General features: G+C 41.2%; 1 long non-coding RNA gene across 4 annotated transcripts in view; it reads left to right on the top strand.

Moving 5' to 3' along the window:
• The window catches only part of LOC142826921 (uncharacterized), a 175,363-nt gene that overhangs the window by 101,925 nt on the left and 53,070 nt on the right, over positions 1-20,368 (top strand). Inside the window, exon 3 of one of the 4 annotated variants that reach the window (XR_012901191.1) lies at positions 3,006-3,583. The exons of the other annotated variants lie outside the window; for them this stretch is intronic. This is a non-coding gene — a long non-coding RNA (uncharacterized LOC142826921). Of the gene's footprint in view, positions 1-3,005; positions 3,584-20,368 lie in introns of those variants that run through there. 4 annotated transcript variants of the gene reach the window in all.

Below are 20,368 nucleotides of genomic sequence, written 5' to 3'. Positions count from 1 at the left end.
GTAATGCTTGGCTGGATTAGATATGGAGATGACACCTGATACATTTGTTTTAATGAAGAAATTGAAGTATCTTTCAACACTTCATTATTTTATTAATGATCTACATCATCAGCAAAAGCTTTACAAATGTAATCTGGGAGAATTTTATGTGCTAAGCTACACAGACATGCTGCAGAAGGGAATTTATGTAGTGTATTCAAGGGTTGTCATACTCTTGTTAACTTTTTCCCATTTCTACTGTATTCTGAATTTTATATACCTCTGCTTTAGCAAACTAAGATGACCAAAACGGTTCTGGAAAAGGCCATCACAGTAGCTTTTTGAAAAACATTGACCATTAAAAAGACTCCAGTAAAACAAGTAAACAAAATGAGATGTATGGAACCTGCATTGATTCATCAGCCATCTTTTTACCAGTGACATTGGGTCTGGGACCTTTTATTTTAGTCACATGCATGTTGAGCATTGTGAAGATTTAAAAAAAAAAAAAAAAAAAACCCTGGGAATTTATATTCCAAACTCCTGAAATTCATTTAGAATGTTGATATTGTTGTCCTTTCTGAGATTAGTGTCTTGCTGCTGACACCAGCATTGTCCCTCTGCTCAATAGTAATAATATTCTAGGAACTTGAGATAAGCCTCTCAATGGAGAAGCCAGTGTCATGAGTCAGGGGTGTACGTGTGTGTTTCTATATGTAATTTGTTCTGTTTATATATGTGAATGTGTGCGCACACAGGATGGTCTGAGGAAAAAAGGAGATCACAAACAGCATGCACGAAGCTTCTTCTTTCAGAACACTCAGCCTAACACTATGGTGATTTTCAGGAAATCTATCAGAACAACTTAAGAATTGAGGTTGATGTTAGGAAAATTGCTGTACCATTGAATACCCCTATATAAATATGGAATTCACCATGGACTGATGAGCTTATGTCCCATCATAGGCGGCTGGTATGCTAGGCAGGGGAAGGCATTGCCTTCCCAATCCGTCAGCCTGGCCACACCCACACACTGCCTTAGATTCCCTACTGTAGGCATACCAGGGGAAGAATGTTGCTGATCCTAAGTGCCCTCTTTCCCTGGGCTCTGGGGCCAGTGAGGGTGGGGCCACAAGCTGTCCTCCTTATGCTCTGGGGCCAGGGAGGCTGGGGCTTGGCCTCCCACCTCCCTCCTTTGTGGTGCTACAGAGGGAGCAGCTTGGCTCCTGTGGGAGGCCAGTCAGGAAGCTTTGGGCAGGCATGTTTTCCTAGCAGGTTCACACTGTTTTAGATGCAGGATTAATTAAAATCAAAGCAAATTGACCTGGAGAGAGAGGTTCCATGATTGAGAAGACAATTCATGTGCTGCAGTAGGAGAACAACCCTCTGTGATTTCAGAGAACACTGATCCCAGCTCAAATAATGGAATGGGATGGTGGAAAAAAATGAGGCAAGGAATTGTGTAGGTTTTTAAAATGGTATTGATTTATATATTTTCATTTGAATAAATAAAGAGCAGTGGTGGCTTAGATCCTATGCAAAGTGTCAGTCCGTCTTATGTTACATCACATGCCCTGGAAGAGGCTAATTTGTGGAACCAGACAACTCACATATCAGGAGTTCTGGGAGAAAGTGAACTTAACCTGTGGGGAAGTCAGCACTTGTAAAAGGGTGAGGCAGTTCACAATGGGGTCCAAGGAAAGGGTATAAGGTAGAAGATCTGTATTCTGGGACTAGGTGCAGTCCCTACACTCTAGTGTTGATGACTTAGTGGTCCATTCTGCATTTAAATTCTATGATTCGGTTCAAACTCAAGAGGTTTAAAGTATCCTGCCATAACTAAATGAAACTTTACTGGACAATATACGTGGAACTAGTTAAATACAAATGTTCATTCCCTAGTTTTGCTATTCCTAACAAAATAACAACTGGCAATAACAGCTTTTCACTTTACATTTTCACCCCATAGAATGCCTCATTTTTATTTTCCTTTTTTGTTCTATACTTACAAACACATTTTAACAAGAACAACACGCGTGTGATATTCAGTCAGAATACGTTTTCAGTACTTGCAGATGGTCCAGGAGAGGAAGAAGAATATGTACTAGCCAGAAATAGTGGGAGAAGTCACAGGACATAAAAATGGATTGATAATGGCCAAAAAAAGGGATCATGATACTTTTTACATCCTTCAAGGAATGGGTTTGTGTGTGAGTGTGGGGGGGAGGGGGAGGGGAGAATACATGAGGGGAGGGTGACTGGTGTTGGTGAGGAAATGAAGTAATTGTTGTGGCTGAAGCAACATATGGGGAGGAGTTATTGTGGTGCAGGGAGTAGCCACCAGTGTAAACAAGAGAGCCAAAGATAATTAAATTCTCACTCCATTGAAGTCCTTTGACCCTTGAAGTGGGTCAAAGATTTCATCCAGGCAGTCATCTATTATGGTAGTAGATTTCTGGCATTCTAGCCGTTTGTCATTCATCTGTACTAAGAATAATCTCTTTAGTTTTATGAAAGTCTTACAGAATTCTAGAGAAGTTTATCCCTGACTTTTAGAATACTGTATCCTTACCTACAATGCAAACCTGTAGGATGGTTCCTAAATAAAACCAACCAACCAAACAAAATTATATGACCATTTTCTACTAACTTCTTAGAGTTTTTTAGAATAAGTTCTGTAGAATCAAAATACAGGACTATGTAGCACTTTAAAGACTAACACGGCTACATTTCTATCACTATTCGGTAGAATCCTTTTTGTTTAATCTGTTAAATTTTTCAGAATTCTTTGAGAATGAATTTGCATTTACTGTAAGTAACCACAGGGTGGCACCATAAATTGTCATGCCACAATTTTACTGTTGAGAGGCAGAGCAACAAGTTATGTCAAGTGCTAATTGTACTTTTTGGTGAAAGGGAGGAAGTACAGTTATTTATGGGAACATGAGACAATTATGTTTTTGGTATTAAATTGTATTCATGTTAACAGCTTACATTAATAAATCCTTATTCCTTTTTCTGGATAGGATCTAGGGATGCAAGCAGAACAACCAGCATCAAGTAAACACAAGACCTTAGCAATAAAGAGATTTTCCATTTTATTTAGTCTGTGGTATTAAGCACTACCAGGCCCCATTCTCAAGAAGTCTTTAAGTGGAAAAATCTTTCTTCTGGGACGTTTACAAGGATGAACCAGAAACAGCATGGTGGGAAGCCCCGGAAATAAACAGAAACAATGCAATAACATTAGCAGTTAAGGCGGAGTGGGACAAAATTGGGAAATTGATAGTTTAAATATGTTCCTTTAATATGCATAGCACTTTTTAGGATTCTAATTACCTATAATTTATATATGCAGAGAACAAGTTGTTTTAGAAATGTCTTAAGTGTATTAACATACGTGCTTTTCATTTCAACCTCTCAATTAATTGCTAATCCAGTCAAATAGTTTGCTGCAAACAATTTATTAATTGGATTTGGCATCTTTTCTGTTCATGAACTGACATACTTTTTGATTAGTCATATATGGTTTTAAAATATTATAGGGGATTGGTTGATTACATAAATTACATGATGTGGTTTCAGTTCCTTTACTGGATGACAATCTTTAATAAACAGGAATAGTTCCCGAATAAATCAGTAGAATGCTGAAATAATCGTGGGATGATGAAAAGCCATTTATGGCAAGAGTCTTAGCAGATAAATAGGCGTTGGAATTTTAAGATGATATATCTTCTTTATAAGATGTCTGTGGAAATTAGAACTAAAAAGAAACTGCTGAGACCTTGTTTAGAAAGAAGAAAGGCATCACAGATATATTTGCTATAGAATAGAATTTAGTGTTTAAAAAAATATTCACATAAAGTAAGTGTTTGTGTGAGTGTTAGGTTAACCAGGTAGCAAGTCTGAAAAAATCAGAATGAAGGTGGGCAGCAAAAGGTGCCTATATAAGACAAAGCCCTGAATATCAGAAGTATCCTTTAGTAATCATACGAAATATATATGAAAATAATCTTTTAAACTGGTATATGAATTAAATTTGTTGCTTGGTATTACTGGAAAAATGAACAAAAACAGTTATATGGACATGGTTGGATCAAATTGATGATCTGATTTAGTGAAAGTGTTTGGGAATAATTTCTCCACTATTTGCTCAGTCTAATTGTTTTATTCTTTATTTTACTCCATCATAAAAAGTTATGATCACTTAGGCTATGTCTAGACCATGGAGTTTTTCCGGGATACCTCTGGCATCCCGGAAAAACTCTGCCACATCCAGGGAAAGTGTCTGCTCTTCTGACATTTTTTTGTGGAAGAGCAGACATGCTTTTTTGGAAGCCCCTGTATTCCTCGTTTCACGAGGAATAAGGGCTCTTCCATAAGAGGAGGTTTTTCCGAAATTTGGCCCAGTGTAGACAGGTCAAATTTTGGAAAAGCCTCTTCCAAAAAAAAAAAAACCTTTCAGAAAAAGGTACACTAATTGCAAGGAACAATTTGCATACCTTTTCCCGATAAGTATCAGAGGGGTAGCTGTGTTAGTCTGAATCTGCAAAAGCTGCGAGGAGTCTGACGAAGTGGATCTTTGCCCACGAAAGCTTATGCTCCTACACTTCAGTTAGTCTATAAGGTGCTACAGGACTCCTTGCCGCTTTTCCCGATAAAACTCTGTAGTCTAGATGTAGCCCAATACTGCACTATGTAGCCTCCTTAGATGGGATTGCAGAATAGCTAAGAAACAGAGGTCCTACAAAATAATGAGTTTCAAGGAAAAAAGGTTAAAATCAACCTGAGATTTTTCACCATCTTTTCCCTAAAATATTGGTAAACATAGGATAAGCCTATACTTAATCAACGTACTAGTTTTCAGGTCACTTCTGAATTTCTCCCCTACACAGCAGGAAAAAATATATTTGTACTATAAGAGACCCAATCCACAACTAAGTTTCTTCCTAACATTTTCATTATAAGACTTATTTATTCTTTGACCTAATCTTTTAAATGTAGATTTGAATTTTTGCTTTGCATTTTAAAACATCTAAGAGATGAACATGTAGGCATCCCCTTTAAGGTTATGACAGCCAGTGCAGAAGTACCAATTTATTACTTGGCTTTTACACAAATATGACATGATCTCATTAAATTTCTGCCATGGGATTTTATCACTTTAATAATTTGTTGCAATATTTATAGAATACTATGATGAATTGTATTGGATTTATCATATAATCTAATAAATAATATGACAAAATAATAAATCAATCAAAATCAAAAAGTATTAAAATTATGCGGTGCAACATTTCAGATCGAAAAGTATGAGTGCTGCATTGAAAACAAAGGAGGGAAATATTTCATAATAAACTGTTGTGCTTCTCTCTTAATGAAATTGCAGTAGGTGTGGTGTTAAAGTTCACATTTTGGCTTTGTTACTGGAGATGGCTTACATATTGTTTATTTTTCCCCATTCCATAATAACTTTTTAGGAAGAAAACAATAGTGAGGATGCAAAAACTAGTATTTGAGTATCTTTTCTGCAAATGTTAATCTTACCCCTTCATTTTGGTTAGGGATAATAATTGCTATTGTAGAAATATGGATAGGTTTCTATATGTAAGTATGGTGTCTGAATAACCTTGAAAAGGGATCAGAGTATTACTTGATTTTCAAAAATAGGTATACCTACAGGGAACTGAGACGAGGTAGTGATAATGGGAAATATAGATATTCCAATGCACTTATAATTATGCAACTATAACTGAAAGTAATAAGAGGGTTTGTATCACAGTTGAAAACTAAGGTGACATGAAAGGTTTAAATGAATGATAAAAGCAGTCATAGGTTAACTTTTAATGCCATAGGCTATTAATTTAGTTACTGAAAGCATGCTCTGTATATCTTTTAGTTAGATAGTAAGCTTCTCAAGGCAGGACCTATGACTACTCCTGATTATGAAGTACCTTGCAAAATGGAGCATTAGTTGAATTTGGTGCTTCTGGGCTTTACTGTAACAAAAAGAAACAAAATACACAAACAAATTCAGACTGAAATTGACACAATTTTTAAGTGAGCCTATTTAATACAGCAGAATGAAAATTGGAATTTCAGTATCTAATTAGGTGAAAATCCCTCACCCTTCCTCAATGTTTGGCTAAAACAAAACATTCTGGAACATCACGAGACTGAAACATTTCATTTCAGTTTGTTAAACTGGACTGACATTTTCTTTCAAGTCAGTTTAGCATTGCACTGTATTTGCCTTTGGTGATACTCTGCCTGGTTTGTGCATGACATGATTGCCCTGAATATCATGGGATGGACCTGATGACCCAAGAGGTCCCTTCCAGACCTATGCATTTTTCCTTGGGCTGTGTCCAGACTCAGGGGTTTTTTCGAAAAAAGTAGCCTTTTTTCGAAAAAACTTCACCTGTGTCTAGACTACAGCCGCGTTCTTTCGAAATTAAATCGAAAGAATGCGGCTTTTCTTTCGACGGCGCTAAACCTCATTGCACGAGGAAGAACGCCTTTTTTGACGGAGATCCGTCGAAAATAAGTGAGTGTGGACGTGGGGAGGCCATTTTTTCGAAAATACTGGCCTCCAGGAAGAAGCCCTGGTGGACAATCTGGGGCATGGGTTGCATGTCTCTGGTTCCTGTCTGCAGCCATTTCTTAAAGGGACAGGCACCCTCACAGCCACTTGTTGCAGCAAAGGAGCCAGAGCACACGGCTACTTAGGTGCAGCATGTCCCAGCCCCAAGACCCTCCTGGCCCTTCCAGAGAGCCTCCTGGGACCCAGCCAGGGGCTCCAAACGCCGGGCACCATCATGGTCTGGGCCAGAGCTCAAGACCCTTCTGGAGCTCTGGGGAGAGGAGGAGGCCTTACAAGCCCTCAAAAGCAGGCGGCGAAATGCTGACATTTATGGCCGCATGGCAGAGGCCCTGGCCCAGAAGGGACACTACCCCCGCACCCAGGACCAGGTGCGCTCCAAAGTTAAAGAGCTGCACCAAGGATATGTCAAGGCCAGGGAGGAGAGCTCCCATTCTGGTGCAGCCCCCTACTACTTCCCTTACTACAGTGAGCTGGACCAGATCCTGGGTGGTGGTGGTGAAGCACGCACACCACGGCGTTTCATCCAGTCAAGCTTGGCAGACCCTGTGGTGGACGCGCCAGAGCAGGACCCAGAGCACTCAGGAGACGGGGACATGGTGCCAGAGGAGGACAGTGAGGAGACGGCGACCCTCACCCTGGAGCCAGTCACCCAGACCCCAGAGGCCTCCCAGGTGTCGTCTGGCGCAGGAGATGAAGCAGCAGGTGAGTGCAGTGAGGTTGTGTAACACCGAGGGGGGGGCGGGAGGTAGGTGGGTGCACAGTGGGTGATGCACAAGGGAAACCTGTCATGCTCAGGCTGATGCCCAGGTCACACACAGTGTTACCTTCAAAATGTCTGATTCCCCTGTCTCAAGGAGAGGGCATGCCCTTTTGGACAGCTGTTGCACACATGACTGATTGTGATAGAAATGTAGCCGTATTACTCTGATCTGAAGAAGTGGGTCTGGCCCACGAAAGCTCATCCCCTAATAAACCATCCTGTTAGTATTTTAAGTGCTACAGAGTCCAGTTTTTTAGGACTGATTGTGTCTTCTTCTTTTCCTCCACAGCCGGACGAGCCGTGCAAGAGGGCCGCAGCACCCCAGCCCCACCTCCACCTCCATCTCGGGGACATGGGAGCCGCAGACACAGGCGTGCAACAGTTATACTATTTTTTGAGTGATATTTAAAAAAATAAAACAGAACTTATTATTTTGAGACAAACCCTGGTGTTAATGATTTCTCCAAACAGTGTCAGGAGATGGGTTGTGGAGGGAAGCTTCTTTTGGGCCAGGGTCCAGTCCCCAGGCAGAAGCCCCTCAGTAGAGTCAGTGGCCTACCGTAGGGCCTCCCGTATGCCAACAGCAGACCGGTGAGCCTGGCGGATGGCAGCTGTCTGGGGCTGGGCAAAGTGCCTCTCCTGGCCATCAGCACCTGTACCCCACACTGGTAGGAAGGCCTCCCCTTCCCTCTCCACCAGGTTATGGAGAACGCAACACGCAGCCACCACCTCAGGGATGTTGCTCTCCCCCATGTCTAGGCGTGTGAGCAAGCACCGGAATCTGCCTTTTAAACGTCTGAATGCACATTCCACCTGGTTGCGAGCCCGGTTAAGGTGAGCATTAAACTGCTCCTTGCTCGCGTCCAGGTGGCCGGTGTAGGGCTTCATCAGCCACGGCATCAGGGGGTAGGCCGCATCAGCCACTATGCACACCGGCATGTGCACATCCCCAACTGCAAAGTTGTGATGCGGGAAAAATGTTCCTGCCTGAAGCCTCCGGTAGAGGTACGAGTTCCTGAAGATGCGGGCATCGTGTGCCCGCCCTGACCACCCAACACAAATGTCAGAAAACTGGCCACGATGGTCGACCAGGGCCTGGAGGACCATAGAAAAGTAGCCCTTTCTGTTAATGAATTGGGCTGCTCGATGGGGCGGTGCACGGATTGGAATGTGTGTCCCATCGAGTGCCCCTCCACAATTCGGGAAGCCAAGGGCAACAAAGCCGGCCATGATGCTGTCCAGATCTGGTAGACAGATGAGCCTATTGAGCAGCTCCGAATTGATGGCCCTCACCACCTGCAGAACGAGACAGACAACAAAATGTTAGAAGGGGTGCCTTATCTCTTAGGAGGAGAACCCACCACCCACCTTCCCTCTCAAACACCCCGGGAATCCTCAGAACCCCCCCCCCAACAATTCAGGGTGAGTGGAGGAGCTCCCTCCCACTCCCACTCCCACTCCACTTTGCCCTTCCTGACAGTCTCCCTTCCCCCCCACCCCAAACTGTGACTGTCCCCAGACAATGACTTACCTCCATCAGGATGGATCCAACAGTAGACCTGCCCACTCCAAATTGGTGTCCCACGGAGCGGTAGCTGTCGGGGGTTGCCAGCTTCCAGAGGGCAATGGCGACCCTCTTTTCCAGGGGGATAGCGGGCCGCAGGTGGGTGTCTTGCCGTTGCAGAGCAGGGGCGAGCCAGGTACACAGCTCCTGGAAAGTGGTCTTTCGCATCCGGAAGTTGCGTAGCCACTCTTGGTCATCCCAGAGCTCCATCACGAGCCGGTCCCACCAGTCAGAGCTGGTGTCAAGCCTCCAAACACGCTTGTCCACAAAGAAGTTTGGAGGCAAGGGCAGTGTGGCTGCTTGACGGACGATCCCTTCGTACCTCTGGTCTGGGTCCAGCTGGGGAAGGAGCCTCATGACTGTGTCATGCAGATGCAGCAAAACTTGCAGTATGATGGCGTGGGGCCATCGCCTGCCCAGGGGCAGCTCTGGCTCCATGCCAAAAAAATGGGTCTAAAACAGAAAAACCTCCTAACAAAAAACCTGTTGGGGTGTCCCAGGAAGCTGAGAACTCCAAACCAGCACTGCAATGCCTTGCTTACCTCCTAGAGGGACAGCAAAGTCATCTGCAGAAGCAGAGCAACGGGTGTTCAGGAGTGTCCCTTTAACCACGCCGCGTCTCTGCAAAGGGCAGGCAGGCAGCAGCACCCGGAAGGAAATGCTGCCCCCATACCCTGGCAGAAGCGGTTCCGGGTGGCTTTTAATTTCGAAAGAGCGTCCAGCAGTCAGGACGCTCTTTTTCGAAAAAGTGGATCGATTTTCCGATCCGCGTATCATAGTCTAGATGCGCTCTTTCGAAAGAGCCTCTTTCGAAAGAGGCTTGCAGTCTAGACATAGCCTTGGTGTGGGGAGGGGCTCTATCAGACTTCACCTCCATGATGTACTTGCATTCAGTTGATGTACCACATGGGTCTGTCCGAAGGGAAAGATCATTCAGCCAAGGAGCACCACACTAAAGGAGAGAATGAGGATACTAAACAAGCAAACAACTACTCCTATGAGGCACCATAAGCACAGGAAGTTACATATCAAACTGACTTGAAACAAAACACGTTGGTTTAGTAAAACATACATTCATAGAAGATAAGTCAGTGGCTATTAGCCAAAATGTTGAGGGGGACATCCCTATGCTGTTGGTATCCCTAAAGATCTTCATGTCTCTAGAAGCTGGGACTGGATGACGGGGGATGGATCACTTGATAAATTACCTTGTTTTTCTCCCTCACCCTGAAGCACCTGGCATTGCCCCCCCTATTGGATGACATGATACTGGGCTACAATTGGTCTGACCCAGCATGGGCATGTTTATGTTCTTGTCTTAGGCAGAAATAGTTTAGGTTTCCACTTGCTCTGTGTTGACATGGTTGCCTATTTATGCTCTTTCACGGTATGTTGGGACTGGAGTATATTTGAAGGGAAGCCACCTATGACTGATGGGGAAACATTAAATTATACTAAATTGGATTAACACTATACATTTTGGATATCTGTTGTATCTAAAACCTTCCAACACTTCCTCTAACATTTCCATCAAGTCACGTAGACTTCTTGTTTTCATAGACACCCAGTCCTCTACAGCATGAATCAAGCCATGTAGCTGAGTTAAGTCAGTATCCTTACATGACACAATCTCTCCATTCGGTCTACCCAGAATATTATCATTTGTTTTGGAGAACATATTCAATTAGATGAGGACATCAGTGCTAGATCCTCATCTGAGATACATGTGTTCATCACTTCCAGGTTAGACAGTTGTATATCTTTTGTATCCAGGACTGAAGGTAAAGACATAATAAAAACAGTTTATAAACTTCCGCTGGCACCGAAGTAGAGGGAGTGCTTATTAGCTCTAGATAGAGCTAGGAAGGTCACCATGATAGTAGGTTTAAAAATGTGTTATGTTATTGAATAAAAACACCTGTCAGGATATTAGCTTAGAGGGCTCCACTCTTCCTTAAAATTGAGCAGATTTGGGTGGGAAATTGTAGATAATTTATCTATCTCTATACCTTTGCAAATGTAATTTAATTTTTTTCAAAGTACATTGTAGTCTATTAACTAAATAACTTACATGAAGTTTCTATGTTACTTCATTTCCAGGTTCCCAATGGTTCTTTTTTGTAGATTTAAAGAAAACTAGGGGGCTGCACCTTTTGATTGTTACCCTTGCCTAACTCCTGCCTCTGGCTGCTTTTGCTTTGCTAGAGAGCCTGTTGACACTGACATGATGATGTCATTTTGTTGCCCAGCAGGAAGAATCTTGAGAAAAAGAGGGAGAAAAAGAACTAACTACACATTTTAAAACAGGAGAGACAAAAATTGCCTAAAATAGCATTTCAGTTATGCTCAATTGATTTACAAGCACATACTGAGTAGGATTTTCAGAAGTTCTTGAGTGACTTAGGAACTCACATGCCATTGATTTAATGAAAATTTGTATTCCTAGGTCATTGAGGCCAAGTCTATGCTATGCAGAAGATAGACACTGCTGTAGTCAAACTTCTGGGGTTTGAATTAGCAGGTCAGGTGAACATCTGCTAATTTGAACTGAGAGGGCACTGGTAGTTGGTTGGGATTAAAGACACACTGATGAGGACTTATCCAAGGACACAGTTACACTTTTATTACTGTTGTTATGGAAGGTTGCACTAGACGGTGCTGTCACACACAAGCTTCCAAATTCTCTTTCTTAGCATGCAAGCACATTTTTGTTCTTGAGATGATAGGATGTGGCATCATTAATTTGAGAGTATTTGTAGTTTTGTGTTGTGGAGAGTGAGCTATGCATGCAGCAGAATTTCCTTTGTGCCCTTGCCTCTACTTAGAGTACATTCTTGAGCTAGAGTTGATCCCTGGTGTCTGAGCATTGGTATTGGCTTGAGATTCCTAGTCCAAGAACTTGTTCAGCAAGGTGTTGGACCATCCCAACTCAGCACCATATACTGTACTTATGTAAATAAATGAAGTTGCACCAAGAATATATCCAAATTCCACATCACTGAATTTTTCTTGTCTGTGAAGTCAGCCAGCAAGGTCTTGAACATCTGCTACCACTCAGCAGAGGGCTGACAGCAATTTTAGAACAAGTCAGAAGAAAGGGCAACACTATACATGATGTTTTTAATTGCCAATAATGCCAGAATCCATAAAGGGATATATAATGTGGACAGTTCAGTTGTATTCTGGGTAAAGAATCTGTTTACTATGTTAACTTGGCTATTGTATGTCTATAGTTGCATCTCTACATTTATAGTTTCTAGATACAATGTATAGGAATTCAGTTTGTAATATAAAGGTTAAATGTGTAATAATTTGATGCATGGGGAAAAAGTTCACTTAATAGGAGAGAAGGTATTCTAAACGGGTTGGAAGAAAGCTGAAATAATATTATTCTACTTGTGTTTCCCATTTACAGGGGAGAAGGGCAACTTTTTATTTCCAACAAGGAATTTTGTGACTTGATGTATCATAAAGGATTATTTAACCAGTGTGTTTTACAGAAAATGACAGGAAATTAATAGGGGTTGTGGCAGAGAATACTAGAGCCAAAAGGTTGACTTGAGATGTGTTTTTAAAAAAAGGAAGGAAAAAAGGGAAATTGATCACATGTATAGAAGACCATGAAAAATGAACCTGAACTTTGTTTAAATTTAATTCAACAGATAACTTTTTATAGAGAGAAGTTGTACCCAGATTATTAAAATGTCTAAAATATATCTTTCCCTTTAGGTCTTACACCCGTGAAATTTCAATTGATAAGTAAATTACTCTGGGCAAGAGACCAGAATGAAGTGGCCAAGTGACAGCCATATGACAAGAGAATAAGAATTTATTGTAACCAAAAGGATGCAGATCCAAATTGGAAATTTTTTTTTTCAATGAGTAACAGTCTTGTTAGTTTGCCCTTGTTAGAAGTGAACCAATTTTTGAAACACCTGTTGAGGTTAACAATTTAAATTAATCTTCTAGGGATGGTTTTTTTCAGTGATGAATAATACATGTTAATACATCTGTGTAGATTACTAGAATGAAGTTTTATTAATCTATTACTTGAGGTTAAAGTAAATTGATTTCAGAACTCTTTCCAAAAACACGTGTAGTTGAGTTTCATTGAATCTTAATGATTAAGAGCCACAGAAAAGTGGGAGAGAAGTTCCAGAAATAATGAGAAAAATATATAAGATCTAAAACTGGAGATAGAAGTACAAATATGAGGAAAGACAACTAATACCTGCACTGGATTTGACAAAAACGAGTACAGAATTTGAGTGACCTTAGTTCAATAGATAAAGGTGGATATTTTTATTAAATACCACAGGATCTTATAATTACCTCTTTGCTTCCAATATGCAAGTATATGAGCAGGTAAAAATGCACAGAGTGTTTAAAAGAAAAAGTGATGTAAAGGTTAACTGATAAAAGAAAATGAGCTGTTAGAGACCTAATAAATCTTGTGGCCAATCCCAGGATTGTTCTCTAGGCTATATATTCTTGTGCTGCTTAGGTCTGTTTATATATTCTGAGCAAAAGGCGATTCCATTACTGCTCTTGGAAGGCTTTGTTCATTTAATGTATCTGACTGACACATTTCTCTATATATTCTACTCTGTCAGTCACAGGATATTAGAGAGACCATGTGGGTGAGGTAATTTTATTGGACAAACTTCTGTTAGGAGTGACACAAGCTTTCAGGCTTAAGCAGAGCTTTTAATTTTTAAGCACAAAAGCTTCTGTTTCTCACCATAGAAGTTGGTGCAATAAAAGGCATTACCTCACCCACCTTGTTACTCTTTAAAATAGCAGTCTACTCTCTTTATTCACAACCTGTGACAATTATATAATTGGTAATAACAATAAGATGGTGTAGTACTCATTCAGCTTGGTGAAATAACATTTCTAGACAGATCTCTCAAATTGAAATGGACTTGTTTCTTGTTTAAGGGTTGTATATTTTTCTTAGCTGAACAATAAGGGTGACTCCAATACAAAGCAAGCTTACTCCAGAAACTTTTCAATATTAAAACATTGTTATAAAATAACATTTATAATAGAATAATTAAATAAGCCTGAGGGCATACTAGGAAAATATTTCAAACTCCTTTTCTTAGTGAAAACAATTATCCTGCTTCCTACACAAGATGAAATGTTTTAACATCTCCTGACTTTATAAAATGGCTAGCATATTAGAAGGTTTTTAATTCCATCCAGTTCCAAAATATGGAAACATTACCTGACTCGCATAATCTTATTTGACTGATAAGTGGATTGAAGTGTATATATATATATATATGCAGTTGTAGGGACAAATCTCACAACTACAATGTGTAGACAGACAAATTTCACAACTACACTAGAATGTGTAGACAGTGAGTTAAATGATAAAATGATCACTGATGAATGAACAGCTCATCACTAATGCTCCATACATTGCGCCTTGATTTGTTCTTGGCTGAGGATATTAAAATGAAAACTTATAGAAGCCCCTCGTGTCTTCCTCCTGGAGTCTATTTCTTTTTTTCTCGTACATGTTCAACGTTCTATATGGCTGTAAACATGGCTTTTAAATCATGTTCTTCATCCATGGGGGTGGACGTGTGGTCTGTTCCCATGTGAATATTGATGATTATTAAGTAGGAAGCATTCATGAAGTTAAAAACTAATTAGCCTCTCACCAGCACCCAAATGTGTGACTTATATAATGTTCCACTGGTCCAATGAATGAGAAACCTGAAACCACTCTTAGACATTCTACTAAAGAATGGTGTAGTATGTGGTCTTTTCTCTGTAGATTCCAGCACTGGCGATGACTTACTATACGCTGAATAACATACGGAAGGCAAACCATAAAGTACCATAAAGACTTTTCACTGTGTGTGCATCCTTTTTATAGATGCATCCAATTTATACATTCAGACAGACAAAATTTAGGTAGTAATTATAAGTGCTTAACCCACATAAAGTTTTTTATGAAGGCTATACAATTTTATTACAGAAATTGCATTATGCTTAACGACTGATGACCTTATCTTACTGCACTAATGTTTTTTTCATTAAAATTAAACATCCTGTTATATAGGCAATAGCTAGAAAGAATGGCAAAAATGTAGAAAAGTTCACAATATACCATGTGCAGCAGCTGTCTTTAATGGGGGCCAGAGGGAAGCTAGTAATGTGCCATTTTTCAATTTATTACTGTGTCAGACTGGAAAATTTAAACTGTAATTAAATGGATGGGAACTATTGATACATTGTCATTTTACAGCATGGATGGCTTCAAGTGCTACTTTGGTAACTTACAGCTGTTGCTTGGTCTGTATGAAAGCTTTTACATGTGGGATGTATTTCAGTAATCTGCCTTCAGGTTTAATATATTTTCAGACATCAGAACAGCCAGTATTTCCCTTCTCATGTCCAGTCTGGTCCTGTTTACAACAATGTTATCTCTGTTGTTAGATATCTTATTAAATACTGATTATTAAGAAGTTTACATTTTATTGGGAAACCTTTTTGTTTCAATTTTAAAAATTGTGATTTGTGGTGTACAAATGTGGAGGAAAAGATGGTGGTGCTGCAAGGAAGTTTTAATCCAATTTCTCTGCAGCTTGGTTGCTGGGTCTAGTAAGTATTCAGCATCTCCAGCATCTGTTCCAAATTCTTTGGCCATCTGAGTTTTCATTTGCTGGCCACATTGAGTGTTGTGCAGTGGTGGCATGCTGCTTCTGAAGAAATTCAGTTGGGGAGAGTTCATTCATTGCCCATGAGGTAAATACCTTTCTGAATCAGCCTAGGATCTTAGTTACTATGATATCTAGTGGACTTGTTATGCTTTGGATAGGTTTTTCTTTTTTTGGGGGGGGGGGGTACGATTCAGTGTAGTGAGATTAGATATTAAGCTTTTGTCACGAACCAACCACTACCTTCCTTGTCTTTGGACTTGACATTTTGAGGTAAAGAGCCTATTTTAGCACTCAGCCCTCAATGACTAATGCAGTAGTATGTTTCTGTAGTCCGTTGGGGCTCACTGAGGGGCTCTCCACCCTCTGGGTCAATGGGCTGCCACTCCGCCTAAGTCCAGAAAGTGATCAGGCCAGATCAAGGTGCGCCCACCAGTTCTGCAATGAAAGGCCTGAGGATGCCAGCAAACAAACCATCACAGAGTCCGGTGGCCTGGCCCAGGTTCAGGGTGAGCAGCAAACAAGCCGATGCACAGTTCTGTGGCCCAGGCCTGGGTTCAGGGTAGGGCGGCAAACGAACACAGGTTTGGGACTCCTTGTTTGGGTGGAGATCCAGGATGACTAGGCAGCTCACCAAAATGGTGAAGCGGGGATGGCCCACCCATTCCACTGCATCCCAGCCCAGGGCCCTAATGGCAGCAGAGCAGTCTGCTGCTGGTTCAGCGGGGATCCAGACTGCAACATGCTGACCTCTGCTGTGGCCCAGCTAAACTGTGGCAAGCTATGCCTGGGCTTCTTCCATTCCTTCCTCTGTGAGTACCTGGGTCTCCAGCAGGTCCACTGAATTGCTGGGGCTTGCCAGCTCTGGCAGGTCTGCTGATCAAGGCCAGTCCTTAGCCTCCGTCGGGCATGGAGGGCCAGGCCAATCATCGGCCTCAGTCCGGCATGGGGGGCCAGGCTAGTCCTCAGCCTCCCAGTCTGGGAACACAGGCCAGGCATCTGCCTCCTCTGCTGGCTGGGCTCCTACTGAGCTCCTGGTTGGCTTTTTTTTAGTCCTGACCAGGCTTCCTGACATCTGGCCAGGGCTCAGGCTCTTCCCAAAAGGGCTCATGGAGGGGCTCTCCCCCCTCTGGGTCAGTGGGCAGCCACTCTGTCTCACTACAGTTTCCAAAAGACACTGAAGAATCTGTCCAACTGGTCACTTTATTGATGGCTTGTTGTAACTTCACAATCTCTTGTACTCCACTGTTGTTAGTATTTTTTACCATTGCTTCTGTCAAGTTGTGGTATTCTTGCTTTGAGGAATCTTTTGTTACTTTTGAGATGATTTTCTTGACTCTGAACAGAGCTGTCTGCCTGAATTTTGATAGGGGTAAAATCTACGTTTTTCTCCAGATGAATTTGATTTGTTTCACTTCCTTGAAATTCTGGAGGTTTTGATGAAGCAACAGCTAACATCAAACCATCTGAATATCAGCATGGGGAGCAATAACTGAGGGGAAAGTGGAAAGCGTTGTGTTTTGTGTGCAAGAGGTAATAGGTTCAAATTCCACTTAATCTGTTGTGAAGGTGGTAAATAAGAGAAGTACTGGGATTAGGGCCATCCTTAGGATTGATGGGTCTGATGCAATATTATTGAACTAGTGTCGGTATGCCTGATGGCAGCTAGGGAGGATGATATGTTTTAGAGATGTGATTTTATAATCTTCAGCAACATGCTAATGAAATATTTTTAAAAGAAATTTTAAACTAAGGTCCTATAGACTAATATGGTAAATAAAGAAATTGACAGTATGTACCTGGGATTTGTAAATGCCTGTTAAATGGCTTCATTACCACTTGAATGGCTCTTTCACAGGTTCTGCTAATAGATCTGACAGGCTTTTTCACTTTTAAGATCTTCTCTGGAGGAACTAGGGCCACAGAAGAGGCATCTGGGCTGAAATTAAGACCCAGTGGTGCCCCAAATCTTCTGGTAACCTACGCAAATGTGTATTCTGTGTATGGATAAGGACAGCTCTGATTGGGATTGCTTCTGTTGAAGATTCAGTCCTTGGTTTAATGAGGGTAGTGTGACAGTTATCAACCTATTTCCATCCTTTCTATTGAATTTTTTTTATTGGAAATATGGTTGAAAAGTCCCTAGTAGCTAGCCATTCTCTCTCAGAATTTTCTAAGCCTCTGTCAGTGTGACTTCAAGTTTTCAGTCTTGGGCATGATAAAAATATGTTGTAGTTGTGTGTGTTGATGTTGTAGGTATTGATGAGGATAAAGTGTGCGTGTCACTTCTTTTAGAGCTTATTCTTTTAGGTTGGTAGGATATTGGTCATATTTCCACATCCCCATCGGGGTGGACAGTCCTTTTGGAGTGGCTCTATTTTTCCCCTCCTTCAGCATCCATCCCCCCAACCCCGAGACTCTTAAGATGTTGGGTGGCCATATTGTGGAGCCTCTGTAAGTCCAAAGAAGGACCAGATCTTACTGTTGGGGGAGTAGCAGAGACTGGTCCTTCTTTGAATCCTCAAGCCCATACTTGACTCCCAAGAGGGTGAGGTGGTGAGGGGGAGGAAGAAGACAAACCCTCCTACCCTCCATTTGCACTAGCTAATAAAGTAAGCCAGGCTACCGATTTCTCCTTTAGGGTATGTCTACACTTGCAGCCTAATTTGAACTAGGGCTGCAAATGTAGGCATTCGGAATTGCAAATCAAGCCTGGGATTTAAATATCCCACGCTTGATTTGCATCTTCCCAGCCGGGCGCCATTTTTGAAATTTACAAGCCTGAAGTAACTGCCTGCATCTACACATGGCAGTGAAACGGGCGATCAAAATGAAGCCCTAGTTTGAACTACGTGTTATTCCTCCTGCAATAAGGTTTAACAGGTAGTTTGAAATAGGGCTTTATTTCGAACACCTGTTTCACTACCGCGTGTAGATGGGGGCAGTTACTTCGGGCATGTAAATTTCAAAAATGGCACCCGGCTGGGAAGATGCAAATCAAGCGCGGGATATTTAAATCCCGGGCTTGATTTGCAATTACGAATGCCTACATTTGCAGCCTTAGTGAACACTATGTACACAAGTAAATGCAGGTTCAAGAGCTTACTATATTTGTTGTTTTCCACTCCCTGAGACCAAGCGAGAGACATTGCAGCCTTAAGAAATTTTTAGTTAGCTGAAAAAAGTGGTGTATAATGGCATTCTAATCTCCATGTTAACGATATACTGACTCCAAATTTGATTCTGTATGCAAATTTCTGCACAGGAATTTTTGGTGTGGATACTCTTCAGGGAATACAGCGGGATATTATGTTGAGGAATAATGAAGATAGATGAAAATCTGCTTGCTTCATGCAAGTGCCAATTCAAGCAGACTCAAAAGTTTAACCATACCAAAAGTGTTTCGGAACTAGAATAATTCTAAGACAAATAAACTGATGTTAGTTTTGTATAACCAGCTGGAGCAAATGGAGAACAGTGGATGGATGTAATCCAAGCATGTATGAATTATATAAATGATAGAGAAATAGAGTAAAGTAGGCATTCACTGGTGAAAACAAAACTGTGAGTACAAGTGTAAGTAGTGAAACCATTTCAGTTCCCCCCTTTTTTTTTTAAAAGAGGTATCAACAAAAACGTACTGCGCTGGTCAGAGGACTGGGATATTGTGATGGTAGAAGGCCTCTCTGATTGTAGTCTGATGTTATTGCAGGAGGGGAGAGGTCAGGTCCTAAATTGTTGAAACATTGTTGAGCTCCCCAGTTTGCAGGAGAGGGAATGTGTCTCCTTCTCTTCTCCCCCACTGCAGTTACAAGATTTTGTTTGGAACTGGGGGATTGTCAACTCTGTAGGTCATATCCCCCTTCTCATCTCCTAGACTTTTGGTGCTTCAATCCATTTTGAAGCCATTAGACATGGAAAGTATTTTGGCTCTAGCAAGTGGCACCCCCAAACTGCTGAAGACAGAACATTTCCAGTGCTTCATTGGTTATTAAAGCACCCTGATGTTGACTACTGTGATATCAGGGACAGCATTTTTTCTAAACAGGGTGGTTTATAGGCCCTTTTGACTGTTTCCTTCCACTCCTTTGCTTCACATTTAATTATGAAATAGCTGAACTGTTTAAAATAAAACCCCATCAATCACTACCAGACTATACATAAGTGCTGGAGGAACTTTGACGTCTTTGTGAATACTGTATGCAAGGGCATTGATTTTGATCACTTGGGAGTCAGTGGGTTGATTTTCAGCATCTAAACATATTGGTGGCAGGACCAGGAGTATCTCTTTTCCCAAGGTATTATATCATTACGAAAATCCATAAAGAAAGTAATTTACCTTTGCAATACAGTTCAGGCAAAGGTTTTGCTGATGTTTAATATAATTTTCATAGTTCAGTAGGTCCAGTGCTCTTTTAAGTGTGAACAATTCAGAGGCTGCCCCTTTGAAGGTGTTTTTCAAAGAATGCATTTGTATAATGGTATGCAGGTTGGTAATCGTGTCCACATTCTTGTTTACCTTTTGGTTCAGTGAATAGTATTTTGTAAAAAGATTTGTAGAAATCTTTGCTAAAGGCAGGATTGAAAACTGCATAGTGCAATACATTCTTGAAGAACTGAGCCATTTCATCAGTTCACTTTCAGTTGTCCTTTTAGATAGCCTTAGTAGATTGCATTTTTCCAGAGACTCATTAGGCTACAAAAATGAGTGTTAAAGAAAAATCATTCACATTTTTTCACTTACGAAGATGACAATGATGATTATATTAAGGTACTAATTATTCTTT

The sequence above is a fragment of the Pelodiscus sinensis genome, chromosome 1, assembly GCF_049634645.1.
Source record: "Pelodiscus sinensis isolate JC-2024 chromosome 1, ASM4963464v1, whole genome shotgun sequence".
Classification (NCBI taxonomy): Eukaryota; Metazoa; Chordata; order Testudines; family Trionychidae; genus Pelodiscus; species Pelodiscus sinensis.
The sequence above is the reverse complement of the archived record's forward strand: the minus strand, read 5'-3'. Positions and strand labels throughout refer to the sequence as shown.